We start from the raw sequence: 19,994 nt of genomic DNA on the forward strand, positions 1-19,994 counted from the left end.
TTGACCTCTCTCCCCTTCCTTCCCTTTTTCCTCTCCTTAACCCTTCCTCACCTTCCCCTTTTTTCTAGTCCCCTGGTCCCAGATGCAGGAATCTGGTCGAAGGGCCTCAGCCTGAGCTGAGGATTGGAGACTGATCACCTCCTCTTGGCAGAGAATGCCAATTTTGGTTCTGGTCTGGTTTCTGGTAGGCCCAAATTCCAGCTCTCCCTTCTCTGGAGGCCCAGGGTAAAGTCTCATAATGCCTGGGTATCTGCAGATGGCAGGAGGTGTCAGTAAGCACACCCCTTTTGCCCTCCTCTCCTGCCTCCCCCCACTCTTCTTTCAACCTGGCTTCCTTTTCTCACTTTGAAATCTTTGAGGGCCTAAGGTATTTTCATTTACTCTGTTAGTACTTAGATCTGAAGTTCTGTGTCTCTAGAAGGTTTTCTGAGAGACTGTAATCTTGTATTTAAGGGAGGGGCTGATTAGGACTGTCAAATCTATTTGTGTGTTTTATACTCTGTGTTCCTTGTTGAGATTTGTGGTGGCCGTTTTGCTTTGTCTGGCCACTGTTTGGTTTAGACCTGCCTCCATTTTCTTAGAACTTGATTTTCTTTCCCTGTGCCTTGAGACCAGGGCTCTCAGGAATGCTTATCTAGACCATCTCTAACTCCTGAGACAGAGGAAAAAATGGGAAAAAACCTTTAAAAATTTTATTTATTCCAACTGCTATTTATAAACTAGTAAATTTTATATTGTAATATTTAATTCATGACTAAGCTCAGAAAATGAAGCTAGATCTTGCTTGTGTCTGTCTGAATATGTCTTGATATGTCTTTGTCTCTGGATAATATTTTTGAGTTAATTTGTAAATGAGCTCTATTTAATTGGCTTAAAGAAAAGTAAGCGCTTACAAATCAAATAATTCTAAATTAAACAATGAATTCCAGGTTCATGTGAACTGGGAAATATTCAGTATTAACTACCTGATATTAATAATGTTTGTTTGTTGATCTAACTAATATAGACATGTCTTAGGGTAATTAACATTATACTATTATAATTTTCATTATACCTAGGTTTAATATAAGTTAAATATTATTATATCTGTTGAAAATTTGTCAACAAGGAAATTACCTCAAGTGAAGAAACTTCTAAGAAATATCAATGAGATATGAGCTTTTAGATAAATTCTATTAAGAATAATTATGCTTTAGAAATGTCTGTCTAAAATAGTCTCTCTGGATTGAGAGAACTTGAATTTCTAAGGGTTGTGCTAAACTAAGTTTTGTAAGTCTATTGAATAGCTAGGTCATTTCCAAATAAAATAAGATTTTGAAACATTTACTACTAAACACTAATTTCCTTTTATAGAGAAACTAAAGAGATTTGGGGCTATAAATGAATAATGTTTGGTGCCATTCAAAAATGTTCTAAGAAAGCAGAGGTTTTAGAAATTATCACTGGTATTTATGCTCACCAATCTATAAACTGGTAATATAAAAATCAGTTCTTACTTGCTTAAGGAAAGGAGGAAGTGTGTTTTCAGTAAAAGAAGGTATAAAAAATACTAAAAAGAGTTATGCATAATCAGGATTTTCTAAAATTGGATTATAATTAGTTAGATAAATGGATTTTGTTAGGAATGACAAGGCCATAGGAAAACTGGTTAGAGCCAACTAGGTCCAAGATGGCGGAGTTGACTTTCACTAGACCTTGAGCCTTGATATATACGCCCATGTGACATATCAACAAGCTAAATGAGAGAACAAGATGGTGGAGGAGCAGGTGGATGTGGAGTACATCTCTCTCCACGGACAGGTCAGGAGTACACCTTCAGACACAGAAGTGCATACAGAACACCAGCTGAGAGCAGACAGGAGTACCTGACCAGAGCAAAAGAATACATAGAACCACACAAATCTCAGTAGAATGAAGGAACTAGGGGGAAAAACCAGGAATGTTAGTAGGACTGGAACTGCCCTCAGTGGGTGGGGGAACTGAAGCAGGGGTCCGATCTCCGTATCAGGGCAATTGTCTGAGTCAGAGGAGAAACATTTAAGGCTGAGAGTGAAACAGCTGATCTGTGGCAGCCTAAATAGAATGAGAATCAGACAGTCCTTGCTGCAGTCATACATACTCCAGACAGGAGCGTTGGTCCCCTGGAAGGCGCAGCAGCTGGGAGCTAGAGTTTAGGGATTGTGGAGCAATCCCAGGGCAAGGGCTGCTATTGACTGCAGAAAGACAGACTGAGGGGATGTGAGGAAGGAGATTGTTAGGGGAAATGCCTGTGGAGGAAAGCGGGGCAGCCATGGAAGCAAGGCGATACTGCTGAGTCACCTGTAGGGGTGAAGCCATCACCATAGCCTCTTTCCCCCCAACAGGCCAGCATCTGCAGCTGAACAATAGAGAGGCTGGCCCATCAAACGCCTGAACTACAGAGTAGGCCCCCACCCAGGGTGCCCCTTTAAGTGCCTGACAAGTCCATTTACAGAGTAGGACCCCAGCCAGGGGCGCCCCCTCTATGAGCCTGTTGCAAGAAGCAACAGAGAAGAACCCCAGGCAAGGGAGTCCTCTTTAAGTGCCTGCATGGGCGGAACTATGGAGAAAGACTGGCCAAAGAGACCTGATGGCCAGCTACAAGAGGCTCAGAAAAAGACTCCAATAGGGCCATAACTCCTGCAGCAGAGAGTGTCCCTCCACACTTGGATGTCCTTGCAGTCCAAGGGACTCTCAAGAGTCTTCTCCAACACCACAGTTCAAAAGCATCAATTCTTTGGCGCTCAGCTTTCTTTATAGTCCAACTCTCACATCCATGTCTCACAACATGACTACTAGAGAAACCATAGCCTTGACTGGACGGACCTTTGTCAGCAAAGTAATGTCTCTGCTTTTTAATATGCTGTGTAGGTTGATCATAGCTTTTCTTCCAAGAAGCAAGTGTCTTTTAATTTCATGGCTGCAGTCACCATCTGCAGTGATTTTGGAGCCCAGAAAATAAAGTCTTTCACAGTTTCCTTTGTTTCCCCATCTATTTGCCCTGAAGTGATGGGACAGATGCCCTGATCTTCGTTTTGTGAATGTTGAGTTTTAAGCCACATTTTTCACTCTCCTCCTTCACTTTCATCAAGAGGCTCTTTAGTTCCTCTTCACTTTCTGCCATGAGGGTGATGTCATTGCATATCTGAGGTTATTGATATTTCTCCCAGCAATCTTGATTCCAGCTTGTGCTTCATCCAACCTGGCATTTCACACCTTGTACTCTGCATATAAGTTAAATAAGTAGGGTGACAATACACAGCTATACTCCTTTCCCAATTTGGAACCAGTCTGCTGTTCCATGTCTTGTTTTAACTGTTTCTTCTTGGCCTGCATACAGATTTTTATATGGTACTAAATATGCTCTGAACCACTGACAAACGTGTGTCCTGTATCCCGTTTATGGAATACATAGATCCATGACTACTATGGGCTGAATTTTGCCTCCCCTAAATTTATATATTGATGTTCTAAAGCCCAGTACCTCAGAATATAATTGTATTTGGAGATAGAGCCTTTAAAGAAGTAATTAAGGTAAAATAAGATCATATGGGAGGGTCTTAATCCAAGTGACTGGTTCCTTATAAGAAGAGATTAGGATATAGATACACAAGGAGAGAAGAAGACACTGAAAGAAGATGGCCTTCTATAAGCCAAGGAGAGAAACTTCAGAAGGAATCATCCAAGCTATCACTTTGATATTGGAGCTCCAGTATGAGAAAATTAATTTAAAGTCACCTAGTCAATACTTTGCTGTGGCAGATGATGAGTCACATCTCCCTATTGCATTTAATGACTCACAAAAATCTCCATGAATCTTGACTTTGCTGGGGAAGAGGAACAGAATTTGCAACCCAAAGATATATCTCCTAGACAAAAGATCATTTTAGGCTGATCAGTTTTGAGGAATGCAGGTACAGGAGGAACCCTGAAAACTGAGTACAAGAAACACTTTGTAAGAGACACTTGCATGTATAATGAATATCTTCATTTGTAAAGGAAGAGCTTCTCCCTCACAATGGCAGAAAGAGGAGGGTATTCAAATCCCTAGAAACTCTTACCAATGGAGAAGGCTAGGACTTGAACCTACATAACAACTTCACCCTTGTTCACTGTGCTCTTCCTGGTAGCCTCCCATAAGTGACTCTCCACCCCCCACATCTTCCTTGGTCTTTAGCTGAAGATAGTATTTAAAGTGATGACTTCTGCCACTTCAGAGAGTTGTTCAGTTTTCCTGTGTACCTCCCATGCATGCAAGAGATATTCATGTTATTAAACTTTTAGGTTTTTTCCTCCTCTCAATCTGTCTTATATCAACTTAATTACTACACCCACCAAAGAACCTAGAAGAGAAAGAGGAAAAAAAATTTCCTCTCCAACACTGGTTAATGAGCCTCGGTACCCAAAGGGTGCTGAGGAGTCAGGAGGTCGGCAATATCAAGCTGCTGTCCTCCCATAACATGGCCTATATTCTCCATCCCCCATGGGGTCATCTGGCGGAATGGTTAGGGGAGGGCAAAAGTCAAAGAAATCTGAGACACAGCATTTTTTAAAGAGACTAAAATGACCAAAGAGACTTGTTAAATTATTATATTTAAGGTTAAAAACAGATACACCATTGTTATGTATTTTCCTGCTCATGAGCAGGAGAGGGTTGATAGGGAAGATTGGCAACAAATACATAAAATAGAAATTTATATTATCTCTGCATACATAACTTGTTGTTGGAGTCACATTTTGCAATCCTTACTACAACAGTATTGTGAGGGAATAAAATTTGCCACCCCAAAATGTGTCTCTTTGGCATGCAGATTATTTCAAGCTAAAAATAATCAAAGCCCAGAAGACTAAAGAAAGCCTGTTTGTGCTAAGTCAATTCAGTTGTGTCTGACTCTTTGTGACCCCATGGACTGTAGCCCTCCAGGCTCCTCTGTCCATGGGATTCTCCGGGCAAGAATACTGGAGTGGGTTGCCTTGCCCTCCTCCAGAGGATCTTCCCAACCCAGGGATGGAACTGGCGTCTCTTATGTCCAACCTGCGTTGGCAGGCAGGTTCTTTACCACTAGTGCCATGTGGGAAGCTATGACAAACCTAGACAGCATATTAGAAGTCAGAGACATTACTTAGCTGACAAAGGTCCATCTAGTCAAAGCTATGGTTTTTCTAGTAGTCATGTACGGATGTAGAGTTGGACTATAAAAAAGACTGATTGTCAATGAATTGATGCTTTTGAACTGTGGTGCTGGAGAAGACACTTGAGAGTCCCTTGGATAGGAAGGAGATCAAACCAACCCTTCCTAAAGCAAGTCAACCCTGAATACTCATTGGAAGGACTGATGCTGAAGCTGAAGCTCCAATACTTTGGCCACCTGATGTGAAGAGCTAATTCATTGTAAAAGACTCTGATGCTGGGAAGGATTGAGGGCAGGAGGAGAAGGGGGAGACAGAGGATGAGATAGTTGGATGGCATCATCAACTCAATGGAAATGAGTTTGAGCAAATTCCAGGAGACAGTGAAGGACAGGGAAGCCTGGCATGCTGCCATTCATGGGGTTGCAAAAAGTCGGACACTACTGAGTGACTGAACGACAGTAATGGGTGTTTTATAACTAATTTGATCAGCTCTCTATTATTCAAGCTTTAGGTCATTTCCAAATTTTTAAAACTATAAATCATATTATCTTAAGTTCTAATACATGATTTTTTTTTTTTTTAATATTTCTGGTTATTGACTTAGGCTAAATTCTAGAAGTGGGGTTTCTGGGTTAAAAGACTTGAACAATCATATGGCTTTTGGTACTTATGATATTTCTTCAAAAATAGTGTACTACTGTGTGCTTCTACCAGGAACATAGAATATGTATGTTTATTTAAATCCTACCAAATAATGGATTTTATATTATACATCTTAATAATTTGATGGAAGGCTATATTATTTCAGTTTGTATTATTATTATTCCATAGGTAAACACTTGAAATGTTTAAGTTAACAACTGAAATCTCTTGGATGATCTCAAGCACTAGACTTTAACTGAACTGGTCCAAGTCTAGTTTCAGTAAGAAAGTCAACAGAGAGCTGCATAGTAATGATGAATATCATCCATTTTAATAATTGAGCATGTTACGTGGGTGAAATGTGCCACATAATTAGCGTACTAATATGTGTGGAGTAAGGATAGGTTACCTGACAATGAACAAAACAACAATATTGAAGTGTCAGCTTGATACTTGAAGATAAGTACACTTTTTTTTTTTTTTAAAAATAGTTAAGCCTGACATCTTTTTAAGAATGGAAAATTAGATGTGATATTCTTTGTTGAGGTATTTTTAATATTAGTTACAAATAATCTTCAAAACAATACCATTTTTGTCATGAAAAGCAAATGAGTAACTTGAGGAGAAAACTATGTTTTAATTTAATTTGAAGGAAAGAAGTTTATTTTTTTTCTTGTTTTTCTAAAACTCTCTTTAAAAACTGAATGGTTAACAATGAGATACAGATAGACTTTACTTCCCATGTCAAAAACACTTAAGATGAAAGACAAATATTCTTTTCATATTTTCATCTTTTGTCTGTAATATAAGCTTTCATTTCAATAGTTTGAATACTTTCCCATCTGATTCCATCTTTGGTCACACCTTTCAAGTCTCCAGAACTTTTAGTTAGCTTGAATTGTCTTTGGATATCACAGAACTAGTTGCCAGGCTCTTTATTCTAAAGCAGAAAACTTCACACATATTCACAGTCTTTGATATTGCTGTGTTTGTTTTGCAAATTAGTTCTTGTTCTAATCAAATAAAGTATTATTCGGGACAAGTAGGCTCTAAACTACCAAAGTAACATGTATATTAATTAATACTCTGCAGGCAAGCTCATCATACTGTAACACTATCAGAATTCACAAAACTTTCATCACAATTAGAAATTATTTTACTGATTGAGGACCTTTAAGAACATTGCTGGGTTTGGCTACACAATTATAAGATTTATGAACTTGAAATGTAGACAGGACAGAGTTTAGAGATCAACTATATTACTAAAAATCCTAATAAGCTCTCATAAAGAAAATTACAGTGTAAATAGCTCAAATAACAATACTAAGTTCTTAAAAAAAAGAATCCTGTTAATTTGACTACAGAAAAAAAAAAAAAAGCCAATGTCTTCAACAGAAAGGCTTACAGACTTTGAATGCACTTGCTCAAACAGGAAATTAAAATGAAGTTGTATAGATTTGGGAATGAGGAGATGATTGGCTTATGCTAATTAGAGTGTACTTCTGAGTTACATTGAGGTGATACCCGAAAGAGTGAACTAAAGTAGCTGTAAATCAACTTTACCCTTTGATCATTTGTATAGGAGTCTCTGATTTTTGTCTTGGATAGTCATTTTGTTGCAGGAAGGGACCCTTTCCAGGGCCCCAAACTGAATTGTCTGACAAAGCAAGAGATTTTATTGGGAAAGGGAACCCAGGCAGAGAGCAGTAGGGTAATGGAGCCCAGGAGAACTGCTCTGCCATGTGGCTGGCCTCTCAGGTTTTATGGTGATGGGATTAGTTTACCTGACTCAGAGTCCTTCCCCGTGGTGCATGTCTTGTTCAGCCAAGATGGATGCCAGTGAGGATTCTGGGAGGTGGTCGGACATGTGGTGTCTCCTTTTGATCTTTCTTGAACTCTTCTGGTTTGTGGTGACTTATTAATTCTGTGTTTCTTACCAGGACCTCCTGTCATTAAACAACTCATGCAAATGGTTACTACGGTGCCAGGCCAGGGTGGACGGTTTCAGTCAGTGTGCTTCCCCTAACAACTCTCCCCCAAGAGACTTCAAACTCAAGATACTTCTTGGGAATTGGGGTGGAGGTCTCTTTCTTCTGTAAAGTCTTGCTGTGCTTGGACATAGGCCTACTTAGCAGAGCAGAAGTTTCTCTCTACCTGATCTAAGTTGAGCTATTCCTTGCCTGAAACCAGCATTCACCCTTGTAATAACAGCAATTTAGCTGAAACTATTGGCTCCTCTCAGAGATGAAATAGACAGGGGCCAAAAAGGAGACCTATTTCTTAGAGATGGTCTTGATCACTGCCTCCTGTACAATGTCACAAACCTCTGTCCATAGTTCTTCAGGCACTCTATCAGATCTAATCCCTTGAATCTATTTGTCACTTCCACTGTATAATCTTAAGGGATTTGATTTAGGTCATACGTGAATGGTGTAGTGGTTTTCCCTACTTTCTTCAACTTAAGTCGGAATTTGGCAATAAGGAGTTCATGATCAGAGCCACAGTTAGATCCCAGTCTTGTTTTTGCTGACTGTACAGAGGCTCTCCATCTTTGGCTGCAAAAAACAATCAATCTGATTTTGGTACTGACCATCTGGTGATGTCCACATGTAGAGTCTTCTCTTGTGTTGTTGGAAGAGGGTGTTTGCTATGACCAGTGCATTCTCTTGGGAAAACTGTTAGCCTTTGACCTGCCTCGTTTTGTGCTCCAAGGACAAATTTGCATCTTACTCCAGGTATCAAGAAAAAGAAAGGCAAAAAGGCAAAATGGTTGTCTGAGGATGTCTTACAAATAGCTGAGAAAAGAAGATAAGCTAATGGCAAAGGAGAAAAGGAAAGATATACCCATTTGAATGCAGAGTTCCAAAGAATAACAAGGAGAGATAAGAAAGCCTTCCTCAGCGATCAATGCAAAGAAATAGAGGAAAACAATAGAATGGGAAGGACTAGAGATCTCTTCAAGAAAATTAGAGATACCAAGGGAACATTTCATACAAAGATGGGCACAATAAAGGACAGAAATGGTATGAACCTAACAGAAGCAGAAGATATTAAGAAGAGGTGGCATGAATACACAGAAGAACTATACAAAATAGATCTTCATGAACCAGATAACCACAATGGTGTGATCATTCACCTGAGCCAGACATCCTGGAATGCAAAGTCAAGTGGGCCTTAGGAAGCATCACTACGAACAAAGCTAGTGGAGGTGATGGAATTCCAGTGGAGCTCTTTCAAATCCTAAAAGATTATGCTGTGTAAGTGCTGCACTCAATATGCCAGCGAATCTGGAAAACTCAGCAGTGGCCACAGGACTGGAAAAGGTCAGTTTTCATTCCAATCCCTAAGAAAGGCAATGCCAAAGAATGCTCAAACTACCGCACAATTGCACTCATCTCACATGCGAGCAAAGTAATGTTCAAAAGTAATGCCAGGCTTCAACGGTATGTGAATTGTGAACCTCCTTATGTTCAAGCTGGATTTAGAAAAGGCAGAGGACCAGAGATAAAATTGCCAAGATCCGCTGGATCATTGAAAAAGCAAGAGAGTTCTAGGAAAACATCTACTTCTGTTTTATTGACGACGCCAAAGACTTTGACTGTGTGGATCACAACAAACTGTGGAAAATTCTTGAAGAGGTGGGAATACCAGACCACCTGACCTGCTTCCTGAGAAATCAGTATGCAGGTCAGGAAGCAACAGTTAGAACTGGACATGGAACAACAGACTGGTTCCAAATAGGGAAAGGAGTACATCAAGGCTGTATATTGTCACCCTGCTTATTTAACTTATATGCAGATTATGTCATGCTTTTGAACTGTGATGTTGGAGAAGACTCTTGAGAGTCCCTTGGACTGAAAGGAGACCCAACCAGTTCATCCTAAAGCAAATTAGTTGTGAATATTCATTGCAAGAACTGATGTTGAAGCTGAAACTCCAATACTTTGGCTATCTGATGTGAAGAATGAACTCATTTGAAAAGACCCTGATGCTGGGGAAGATTGTAGGCAGGAGGAGAAGGGGACAACAGAGGATGAGACGGATGGATGGCATCACCAACTCAATGGACACGAGTTTGAGTAAACCCAGGTGTTGGTGATGGACAGGGAGGCCTGGAGTCAGGCATGACTGAATGACTGAACTGAACTGATAGAGGCCAACTTATATCTGCCTGTTCATTGGGAGAATATTCTTTAGTGAGGATGTTGTGGTGAGTGATCAATACCTAAGAAACTATTTTCTCACACTCCAAACCCTTTCACATCCTTCTCCAAATATCCTTCCATCTGTTTTCTGTCTTTTTTTAAAAACTCTGGCTAATAATTTTTTCCTGAATTTAGAACATAAGCGTCAATACAAGGTATATAGAGTACTTGCTGCCTCCTTCCCAAGTCCAAGCAATGTGATGCCATTAATATAGTGGAACAATATAATACCCTATGAAGAATGAAATGATTGAAATTTTCGAAAATTGAAGTATGACATAGAGTCAGAGAATTGATCAGTCTTGATATGAGATTATAATCACGCACCATTGTTCCTCTATGTATTTTTTCTTCTACTTCTAGATCAATAGCTGTATACCATATTCTAGGGCTTTTACTAATTTCTCCGCAGAAAGAGGCCTCATCTTTTGTTTTTAATATTTATTTTTATTTATTTATTTTGACTGTGCAGGGTCTAAGTTGCAGCACTCAGGATTTGTGATCTTCATTGCATGTCTTTGTTGTAGCATGCAGGATCTTTTAGTTGTGGCATGTGGGATCTATTTCCTGATCAGGGATCAGACCTGTGCTCCCTGCACTGGGAGCACAGAGTCTCAGATACTGGACCACCAGGGAAGTCCCAAGGCCTCATTTTGAGTTTTAGCAGATAGAGTTTATACGATGATCCACCATAATTTTCTACATTTTGTTTTTTTCACAGTGGCCATGTATTGGTTTAACACTTGGGCTTTCCTGTGCATCTGTCCTGAGGCCAATAGAAGAGGCTACTCTTGAGATTCAGGAAGCTGGTGGGTGACTAGAGTGGCCATTAACCAACATTATACCAATGACCAGTGTATATTCTGTATCTCTATATCCAGAACACATAGAAACATGATCCAAGTGATATGAGTGTAAGCAGTAGTCTTCATGAATAAGTGTGGTATGAGTGTAATCAGTAGCCTTCATGGATAAGTGAAACTTGAACTTTAATGAGTGAATGAAGTCAGATTTGAAACAGATGAACAGAATGAAAATGAAAGGGGATGGGGAGATGCTGATAAGTTTAAATGATGTACTGGGACCAATGTATCTTTAGACATGTCAGAGCAGAGGGTTGAAAAATAAAAATGGAAAAGCAAATTGGGTCTGTGTTACTGAGGCTCTGAAAGCAGATTAAAAAGTACATACATAATTTCTAATTCTTGGCAACACTATAGTGTTCTAAACAGAGCAGGGGTAAGATGGAAAGTTATTTCAGTAAGATTCATTGACTCTGATGTGTTGTTGGACTTGGTGAAGATGGGGTGGGGTGTTCTCTCTTGTAAGAGTGCTCCACTAGATCAGGTATGGCTGGAGAAGGCTGTGAGTTTCAGAAATAAGTTGGAAAAGAAAAGAGTTGTTTTCCAAATAAAGAACTGGAAGGTCTTGCTCACTGCTCCTTATTTTGGAGGAAAAGTAGTTACTGGAGTCATTGATGCCTCAGAATTTCGAGTCTCCTTGGCTGTGGGAGTGAGAAGACTGGAAAGAAGCCAATTTTAAGGAGGATATTAGGAACTCAGCTTTAGTTTGAAGTGGGTGTACATTATCTGAAGAAGCAACATCAAGAAATAAATTGAGGGTCTAGGGTTGGAGACATGTAGGATATGTGAAAACAATAACTCCTCATTAGTCAGGTGAAATGAGAATAGTTATTCTAAACAAAAGGCTGGACTAGAAGGAGAGTGGGCAACTCTCTTGATAAGTTTTTGCGACCAGGGACAGGAATTTGAAAGATAATGATGTCTATGCACAGCAGGGAAGAAGGAAATTACATTTAAAGGTAAAAGAGGCAGGATCCTGAAGGCAATTAGTGTGGAGAAAGAAGGTAGCAAGCTGACGCTGACATCATTTCTTTTCAAGCCTCCTCACTTGCACTTGAATGATAATGGAATCTTAACTTGGGAGTAGTGCTGCTCTGCCTGAGATACTGATCAGGGCAGAGCAGTGGAAGAAAAGCCATCTTCCTAGCCTCATTCACTCGGACTTTGGCGAGTGCTTGGCTAAGAAACTTTGAACAAAGCATAAATATCATCCACTCATACCACTTCCTCCCCTTGACACATATATCTTAAACTTGGAACTGCTTATGCTACAGAGAAATGCTGTAGAAGCATTTCTTGATCATCCCAGTCCACAATTGATAAGAGAAACATTTATGGTAAAATCTACAATCACTTTATTCTTGGTTCTCATACAAAAAGAGCTAAAAACTCAAACTTCATGGTAGAAATTGCATTGTTTGATAATAAATAGCCATCCAAGTCCCACGTATCTGATAAATGTACTATACTATGTTTTGACCCTTCCATCTTGAGGATTTTGGAGGAAGAATTGTAGACTTTTAGGTTTCACCTGCATCATCACAATTTATTAGTGTTATAAGGGGTAATAGACATATAATCTGCCATATTCAAGAGGCCAATTTATATATATGTATTTATATAATTATTTATTTATTTTCATTCCTCCCGTTGAACTATAGCTTGGTTTGGCCTCATTGAGAGGAGGGAATTCAGCAAACCCATTCCTGAAGTTTATTCTTTTAGTTCCTTGTGAAACCTGCTAGAATCTTCAGAGACACTCACAATGCATAGCATTCAACCAAAGAATAAGCTACAGGGTCTGCAGAAAGGAATTTGGGATCATAGAGGATCCATGAGATGCACATTTCTCTACCTTACTTCTCTCTTTATAGTTACTCTCTAATTGGGTGTTTTCTCTCCTCTGCTAAGCTAGCATCCTCCGTGCAGTGTGTTATATGTAGGCTTCATGTGTCCTCCTTCTCACCTGCTCTCAAGGATAGAATTTTATCAACCTGTCTATATGGTTGAAAATGACTGGGTAAGGCTAAACTGATATTTATTTTAAAATTTACATGCCATCAGTAAATAAACTGGAGAAGGAAATGGCAACCCACTCCAGTGTTCTTGTCTGGAGAATCCCAGGGACAGAGGAGTATGGTGGGCTGCCGTCTATGGGGTCGCACAAAGTTGGACATGACTGATATGACTTAGCAGCAGCAGTAAATAAACATTTGACAAAGCAGTTAATTACTGATTGTGGCATTTCAGGAATTAGTCAGCTGTCTGGAGGAATTTTGGAGGGGGTGTGCTAAGCACTTTCCCTATGTTCCTGAAACAACAACACTATTAGCACTCTTGCTCATAAGAACAGATCAGAGGAAAATGAGTACTGCTCTGAATAATAATTTAAGAAATGGATGGAAACTTAGGGGGTCAGGAAGTAAGTTAGGTGTAGTTCAAGATTCTGATTTTAAAGCAACAGCAAGAGTAATTTTAATGTTTCTCTCTCATACATATTTAGTTTCTCTGTCTCTCTTTTTTTATTTTGCTTTGTTTTCTCTGAAAAGCATCTCTAAAGAGTATGTGTAATGTCTGGGTACTTGCCAAAACCATAAGCAGCAAGTGAGTATACAGAACTTATCTTTCAGGCTCTCATTTTCTGTAACTCTCTATGGGAATGAAACTGCACACCCATTTGTCTGTGAGATGTGAGCAATCCACACCTCTCACCTTTCAGCAGCACTCTAAGACTGCTGTAACCCTCCAAATCCTGTCACTGCACTGGAATAACCAAAATGTGGCCACGCCAGCTTTCTGCACCTGGGCCAGTTTGGAGCGATGAATTGAAATATCTGAGAAAAACATGCCTCCAATTGGACAAAGGTTTGGTCTTCACACAAAACAAGCAAACATTTATCCTAGATCACTAACAGTTCTGTTAACAGTTTTGCAAACATGTAAGCAGCACAACACCCTGCTTCCTAGACCACTCAGACCAGGAATTGTGGACCACATCCTATGAAATGAATTTAGTGGGTATGTTAGGAGCACGCCATCCACCTGGCGTTAGTCAGGAGTGTGGTGTGCTAGGATCCTGTGGCTCCATGTAGACACTATACATTGTTTCATCTGTCACTATGCTGCTGGGTATTACAGCACATTTCATAAGCACTAGAACACTTACATTGCAGACCCGGATGATGACTTTTTATTGTCCCTATTACTTAGAGTCTAAATTTATGCCTTTGCTACTTTATGAAATACACTGTTTGCTTCATCTTGGCATGTGCCTCCCTTCACATTCAAGGCAATATATTATGACCAATCACTGTGAGTCATAAGTTATCTGACATTCTGATAAAAAAGGCTTTTTTATCCACTTGTTTTCTGGAGCCAGTCTGTGGAGGGGTTTGGGTTGGGAATGAGGGGAAGAGAAAGATTCTATCAAGGATTTAATTAATCAGTGCCTTAGTATAATGGTTTTGGTCAAAAATGTATTCCTTTTTATTTTCTAGTTTCATGATTAGTTGCATTTTGCACTGTTGAGTAAGTGAAATTCTTATGTTTATTTGATTTGACCATGAAATGAAAAAATGCAAAAAATTGTCACTTAAAATGATGTTATGATTGAAATATCAATATGGATCTTGTTTAAAGAAACTTGCTTTTGTTTTCTGCTTTCTTTTTTCATCTTAAGTGAAGTGAAGTGAAATGCAGTGAAAGTCGCTCAGTCATGTCCAACTCTTTGTGACTCCATGGACTGTACAGCCCATGGAATTCTTCAGGCCCGAATACTGGAGTGGGTAGCCTTTCTGTTCTCTAGGGGCTCTTCCCAACCCAGGGATCAAACCCAGGTCTCCCACATTGTGGGGGGATTCTATCCCACTCCAGTATTCTGACCTGGAGAATTCCATGGACTGTATAATCCATGGGGTCACAAAGAGTCAGACATGACTGAGTGACTTTTTCGTCTAAACGGACTAATTATTTGAAATAGAAACACATTTTAAAATGGAAAAAATTCACTAAAGGTTAGTTTAGTTCAGGTGTACAACTAGCCTTTAAAGTTTTGGGGGCCATAATATTAAAATCTAATGCAAAGATAATTCTAAAGTATCTTTCCTAATAATCGTTAGGGCCTTCTGAGTCTGAGCACTATTGGTTCTATAAATCCCTAAAAATGTTGATGAATGAATGTGGCTTTGTGATTGACAAGTTTTTTAGTTCACTTTACAGCAAATTTAATTGTTTAGCATTTTGTGGAAAATATGTAAAAGAAAATGTGTCACTCTGATTTAATAGTTTCTTGAGGAACTGCTGTTTATATCTTTTACAATTACTCTTATAAGTATTTCATATAATCCAAACAGGGTGATGGGAGGCACCAAGAAATTGAGGGAAAAGGATCAAGTGCCTATGCATTGGGCTTCCCCAGTGGATCAGTGGTAAAGAATCTGCCGGCATTGCAGGAACTACAGGAGATGTGCGTTCAGTCCCTGGGTGGGGAAGATCCCCTGGAGGAGGGCATGGCAACCCTCTCCCATATTCTTGCCTGGAGAATCCCATGGACAGAGGAGCCTGGCGGGGTGCAGTCCATGGGGTTGCAAAGAGTCGGACATGACTGAAGCGATTTAGCACACGTGCACACCTGTGAATTGGTGCATATCTGTGAATTGGTTGTTCTTCATAGCATCTTGTTGTTTCATAAGAAGATGCATTCTAATGATTCATTTATTCATCTATTTCTGACTTATGGGCATAAGATTTATTTTGTTCTGTGCTTGTCCTATATGATACCAAACAACCAATTTAATTAATTTAAGAAAGCTAACAGATTGATCTAACTTAATTGGCCTACAAATTAACTGATTTAATTGGCAAACCAGGGATTTTTTAGGATTGAAGGGGGGTAACTGGACAGTGCAGCAAGGATTGGGCATTTTGCCAGTACTTGAAGAACTGTAAACTTTATAAGGCATTCAAAAGAAGATAGGCATCAAAACATTAAAGGACACACTAGAGTGTTTTTATTTGGCGAGCAGTGTGACTGAGTTGAATTTGGGCCAAGTAACTGTCCCTTAAAGATTCCTGAGAGAGACAAGTGTGCCGTAAAACAAAGTGAGGAAGTCAGAGTTTAGTACAGGATGAAGGCTGGGTGGAAATTACTGTGTAATTTATACTTTCTTAAATTTACACTGAGCCTTGTTTTGAAAGAAGGGGAAGACATTATTGTTTTCCTTTTTGTTCTAAAAGTTTGTATGATTCTGTTAGTGAAGTTTAAATAGAATTTAATGAGTTTTATCCAGAAGAACAGAGTATGGAGTTAGATCTTCAGAGAAAATACTCAATTTTCAGACCAATAGAATGACAATTCACTAAGAAACACTTCTTTGCTTATGATAGGATTATGTCTTAGAATCTCAGTGATAAGAATGAAGATAGAACATTGAATCACAAGATTTCTATCATAAGTACTATAGCTCCTACAAACTAAAATAGATATTCTTTGCCTCTTCCCCTCTTAATCATTGTCTTTTGTTTTTTTCCACTGGGTTATTTATTTTGAGTAATTTTAGTTTTTTTTCCACACTATGAAGTCTGAATTCTCTCTTCATGATCACTTACACTTTGAATCAGGCTTTCTCCTAATGTCTAATCATTTTTCTCTCATTTTTTCTCTGTGCTTAATCTTCCTAGATGGTTGTTTCCATTAGCATACCTCTCTTAAACTGTTTTGCTTTGATGTTGAAGACACAATTCAGGAACCTTTGATTCTCTGCAATTCATTGACTTTGTAGTTTCCAGCACATGGCCTGACCTTTACAGAGGTTGTTTTGCTATCAGAAAATTGGGTATAAAAAAACCCAATTATCTATTACTCATAAAAGTTGTGGGATTGAAAAATGAGCATATATATATATATATAAACATGCAAATAGGGACAAATTTTAGTTCATTATAGTTGAGAAACTGTGGGCTTGGGGAATTTAAGCTGCTGTTGCTGCTAAGTTGCTTCAGTCGTGTCCGACTCTGTGTGACCCCATAGACAGCAGCCCACCAGGCTCCGTCCGCTGTCCCTGGAATTCTTCAGGAAAGAACACTGGAGTGGGTTGCCATTTCCTTCTCCAATGCATGAAAGGGAAAAGGGAAAGTGAAGTCGCTCAGTCGTGTCCAACTCTTAGTGACCCCATGGACTGCAGCCTACCAGGCTCCTCCGTCCATGGGATTTTCCAGGCAAGAGTACTTGTGCAAAATCCCAGAGTAGTCAGTAAATGAGATAATGAGTAACCTCATATCTTTGTAAAAATCTCAAATCCAATATTTTTATTTAATTTGAAACAATTGATTGCCTCATTCATCTATTTTAAAGTCAAAATTTTTAGGTGAATATTTTATTGAAGCATAATACCTAGAAAGTGTTCATATTTTAATGTATTTGTACATTTTACCTTTTATACATATATTTATTTTTACCTTCAATCAAAGTGTAACATATTTATAAATAAATGCCCAAATTATAATTGTGTAGTTTGATGAAACTTCAAAGTTAAACAGATCTCAGAAACAGAATGTCACCAGCCTCACAGAAGCCTGCCTCCCTCCAGGCAGAGTCTCCTCCATCCGCAACCCAAAGATAATCACTATCCTTATTTCTAATACCGTAGATCAGCTTGACCTGTTCTGACGTCTTATGCTGCAGAGGGAGAAATAGAGCTGGGGTGTAGACCTGTCAGCCTCAGGCTCCTCCTCCGTGAACTCTGAACCTATCATGGCTGGCCAGCGTTACCCAACACTGGGCCCAAATTGCCAGGCACTTGTTTATGTCTTTGCCTCCATCAGTTATTCAATGTGGGTAAGGCAGTTCTCTGCAACTGAGGTGCTTCCTGAAGGGTCTGACAGCTGAAAACTGTCTTCTCACTACATATCCAGCAATTAGGACAGCATAATCTCCATTGGGGTACCTGGGTGGTGCAGCTCTATGTCTACACTATTATAAAAAAGAAACTATACAGTATTTCCTCTTTGTTGTTTGATCTCTTTTGATCAACATTATGTTTGTGAGATTTGTCTATGTCTGTGTGTAGCTGTGGTTTGCTCATCCTTATTGCTGTGTAGCATTTCATTATGTGACTATACTACCAGTTATTACTCAATTAAAGTGATGATGAATATTAAGAAATTTTCTCAGGTTTTGGCTACTAAAAATAGTGCTTTTATGAAAGTTATACATGTCTTTTGTAGTGAGTATTTGCATGCATTTTTTTTTTTTTGGTAACTGAATATTGGGGCTTGGAGTGAAGCACAGATACCTGGGGGGAAGAATTGATGGGTAACTGGTAAAGAATCCACCTGCCAATGCAGGAGTTGCAAAAGACATGGGTTCGATCCCTGGGTTTGGAAGATCCCTGGAGTAGGAAGTTGCAACCCACTCCAGTGTTGTTGCCTGGAAAATTCCATGGGCAGAGGAGCCTGGCAGGCTACAGTTTATGGCATTGCAAAGAGTTGGATAGGACTGAGCCACTGAGCATGTACACACACACTGTGTTCATGTGTTCCATTTCAGTGGATACTGCCAAACAATTTTCCAAATTGTATGTTCCAATTGTTCCGTACAGTTCCTTACCAACACTTGACATTGGCTATCTTTTCGATTTTAGTCATTTTGGTATGTATGTAGAGATACCACATTAAAGGTTTAATTTGCATTTCCCAAATGACTAATGTACTGAAAGTTTTTCTTATGTTTACTAGCCATTGGAATATCCTCTTATGTGTAGTGTCTTTTAAAGGAGCCTAAAACACTGAAAGAAAAATTCATTAGAAAGATGGTGCACATGTCTCTTCGGTGTATTATCTAGGGTGAAACAGATCACCAGCCCAGGTTGGGTGCATGAGACAAGTGCTCGGGCCTGGTGCACTGGGAAGACCCAGAGGGATTGGGTGGAGAGGGAGGTGGGAGGGGGGACCGGGATGGGGAATACATGTAAATCCATGGCTAATTCATTTCAATGTATGACAAAAACTACTGCAATGATGTAAAGTAATTAGCCTCCAACTAATAAAAATTAAGATCCAGTGGGTGCATGAGACAAGTGCTCGGGCCTGGTGCACTGGGAAGACCCAGAGGGATTGGGTGGAGAGGGAGGTGGGAGGGGGGACCGGGATGGGGAATACATGTAAATCCATGGCTAATTCATTTCAATGTATGACAAAAACTACTGCAATGATGTAAAGTAATTAGCCTCCAACTAATAAAAATAAAAGGAAAAAAAAAAAGAAAAATTCATATGAAAGTAATTCTGAAAACAATGTAAGTGTCATTTCTAGGGGCTATTCAACATATATCTTGAATTGGTCAATTTTGTTAATTGCGGTTGATGTTAATTCACATATCCTTATGAATTATTTTTTGTTTGCCTATTCTATCAGCTATTACAAGAAGTAAGTTAATATTTATTCAAGTGTGAATGTGTCTATTGCTCCTCATAATATTCTGTCAGTTTTTTCTTTATATATTTTGATAGTGTTTTGTTGTGAACATACTGATTTAGAATTGTTATATCTTACTGTTGTGCTTGCCACTTTATCAAGATGAAATATTTGTTTCTGTAGTTATTCTTGATAAAGTCTACTCTGTCTGATATTAGTATGGCTGACCCAAAGCTCAACATCTAGAGTTTTCCTCTTGCACGAAACTTTAGTCCTCTGATTCACTTTTCTTCATTGACTGTCTGAAGGATCTTTTAACAGATCTATAGATATAGCCAGCTTTATTAATTGTTTTTGTGGAGTGTTTTCTACTGGAAACAACTCTATCTCTTCTCAGACTTTTCACATAGACCAAAATAATATTTCCAGATTATAATTTATTTGTATATCAAAGAATTACATGATTACTATAGAAAAATTTAAGAGTATAAGACAAAAAAGAAAAGACTCTTTAGCAATACCTTTTTAGTCGATAGCCATGTAACAAACTACCTCAAATCTCAGAGGTTTAAAAGCACCATTTTAATTTTTACTCATAAGTTTTTGGGTCTGATAATGTTTGGTTGGGGAGTTTGTCTCTGATTTATCAGGTGTCATTTCCAGAGGATCCATTTTCAAGATGATTTCCTCAGTCATGTACCTCCTTTTGGTGTGTCAGGTA

The 19,994-nt window shown here is 39.0% G+C and overlaps 1 long non-coding RNA gene across 1 annotated transcript in view; it reads left to right on the forward strand.

Moving 5' to 3' along the window:
• Positions 1–19,994, forward strand: part of LOC139034349 (uncharacterized) — a 106,315-nt gene that overhangs the window by 15,868 nt on the left and 70,453 nt on the right. The gene's annotated exons all lie outside the window — the stretch shown is intronic.

This window comes from Odocoileus virginianus, chromosome 3 (genome assembly GCF_023699985.2).
Source record: "Odocoileus virginianus isolate 20LAN1187 ecotype Illinois chromosome 3, Ovbor_1.2, whole genome shotgun sequence".
In the NCBI taxonomy this organism is placed as follows: domain Eukaryota; kingdom Metazoa; phylum Chordata; class Mammalia; order Artiodactyla; family Cervidae; genus Odocoileus; species Odocoileus virginianus.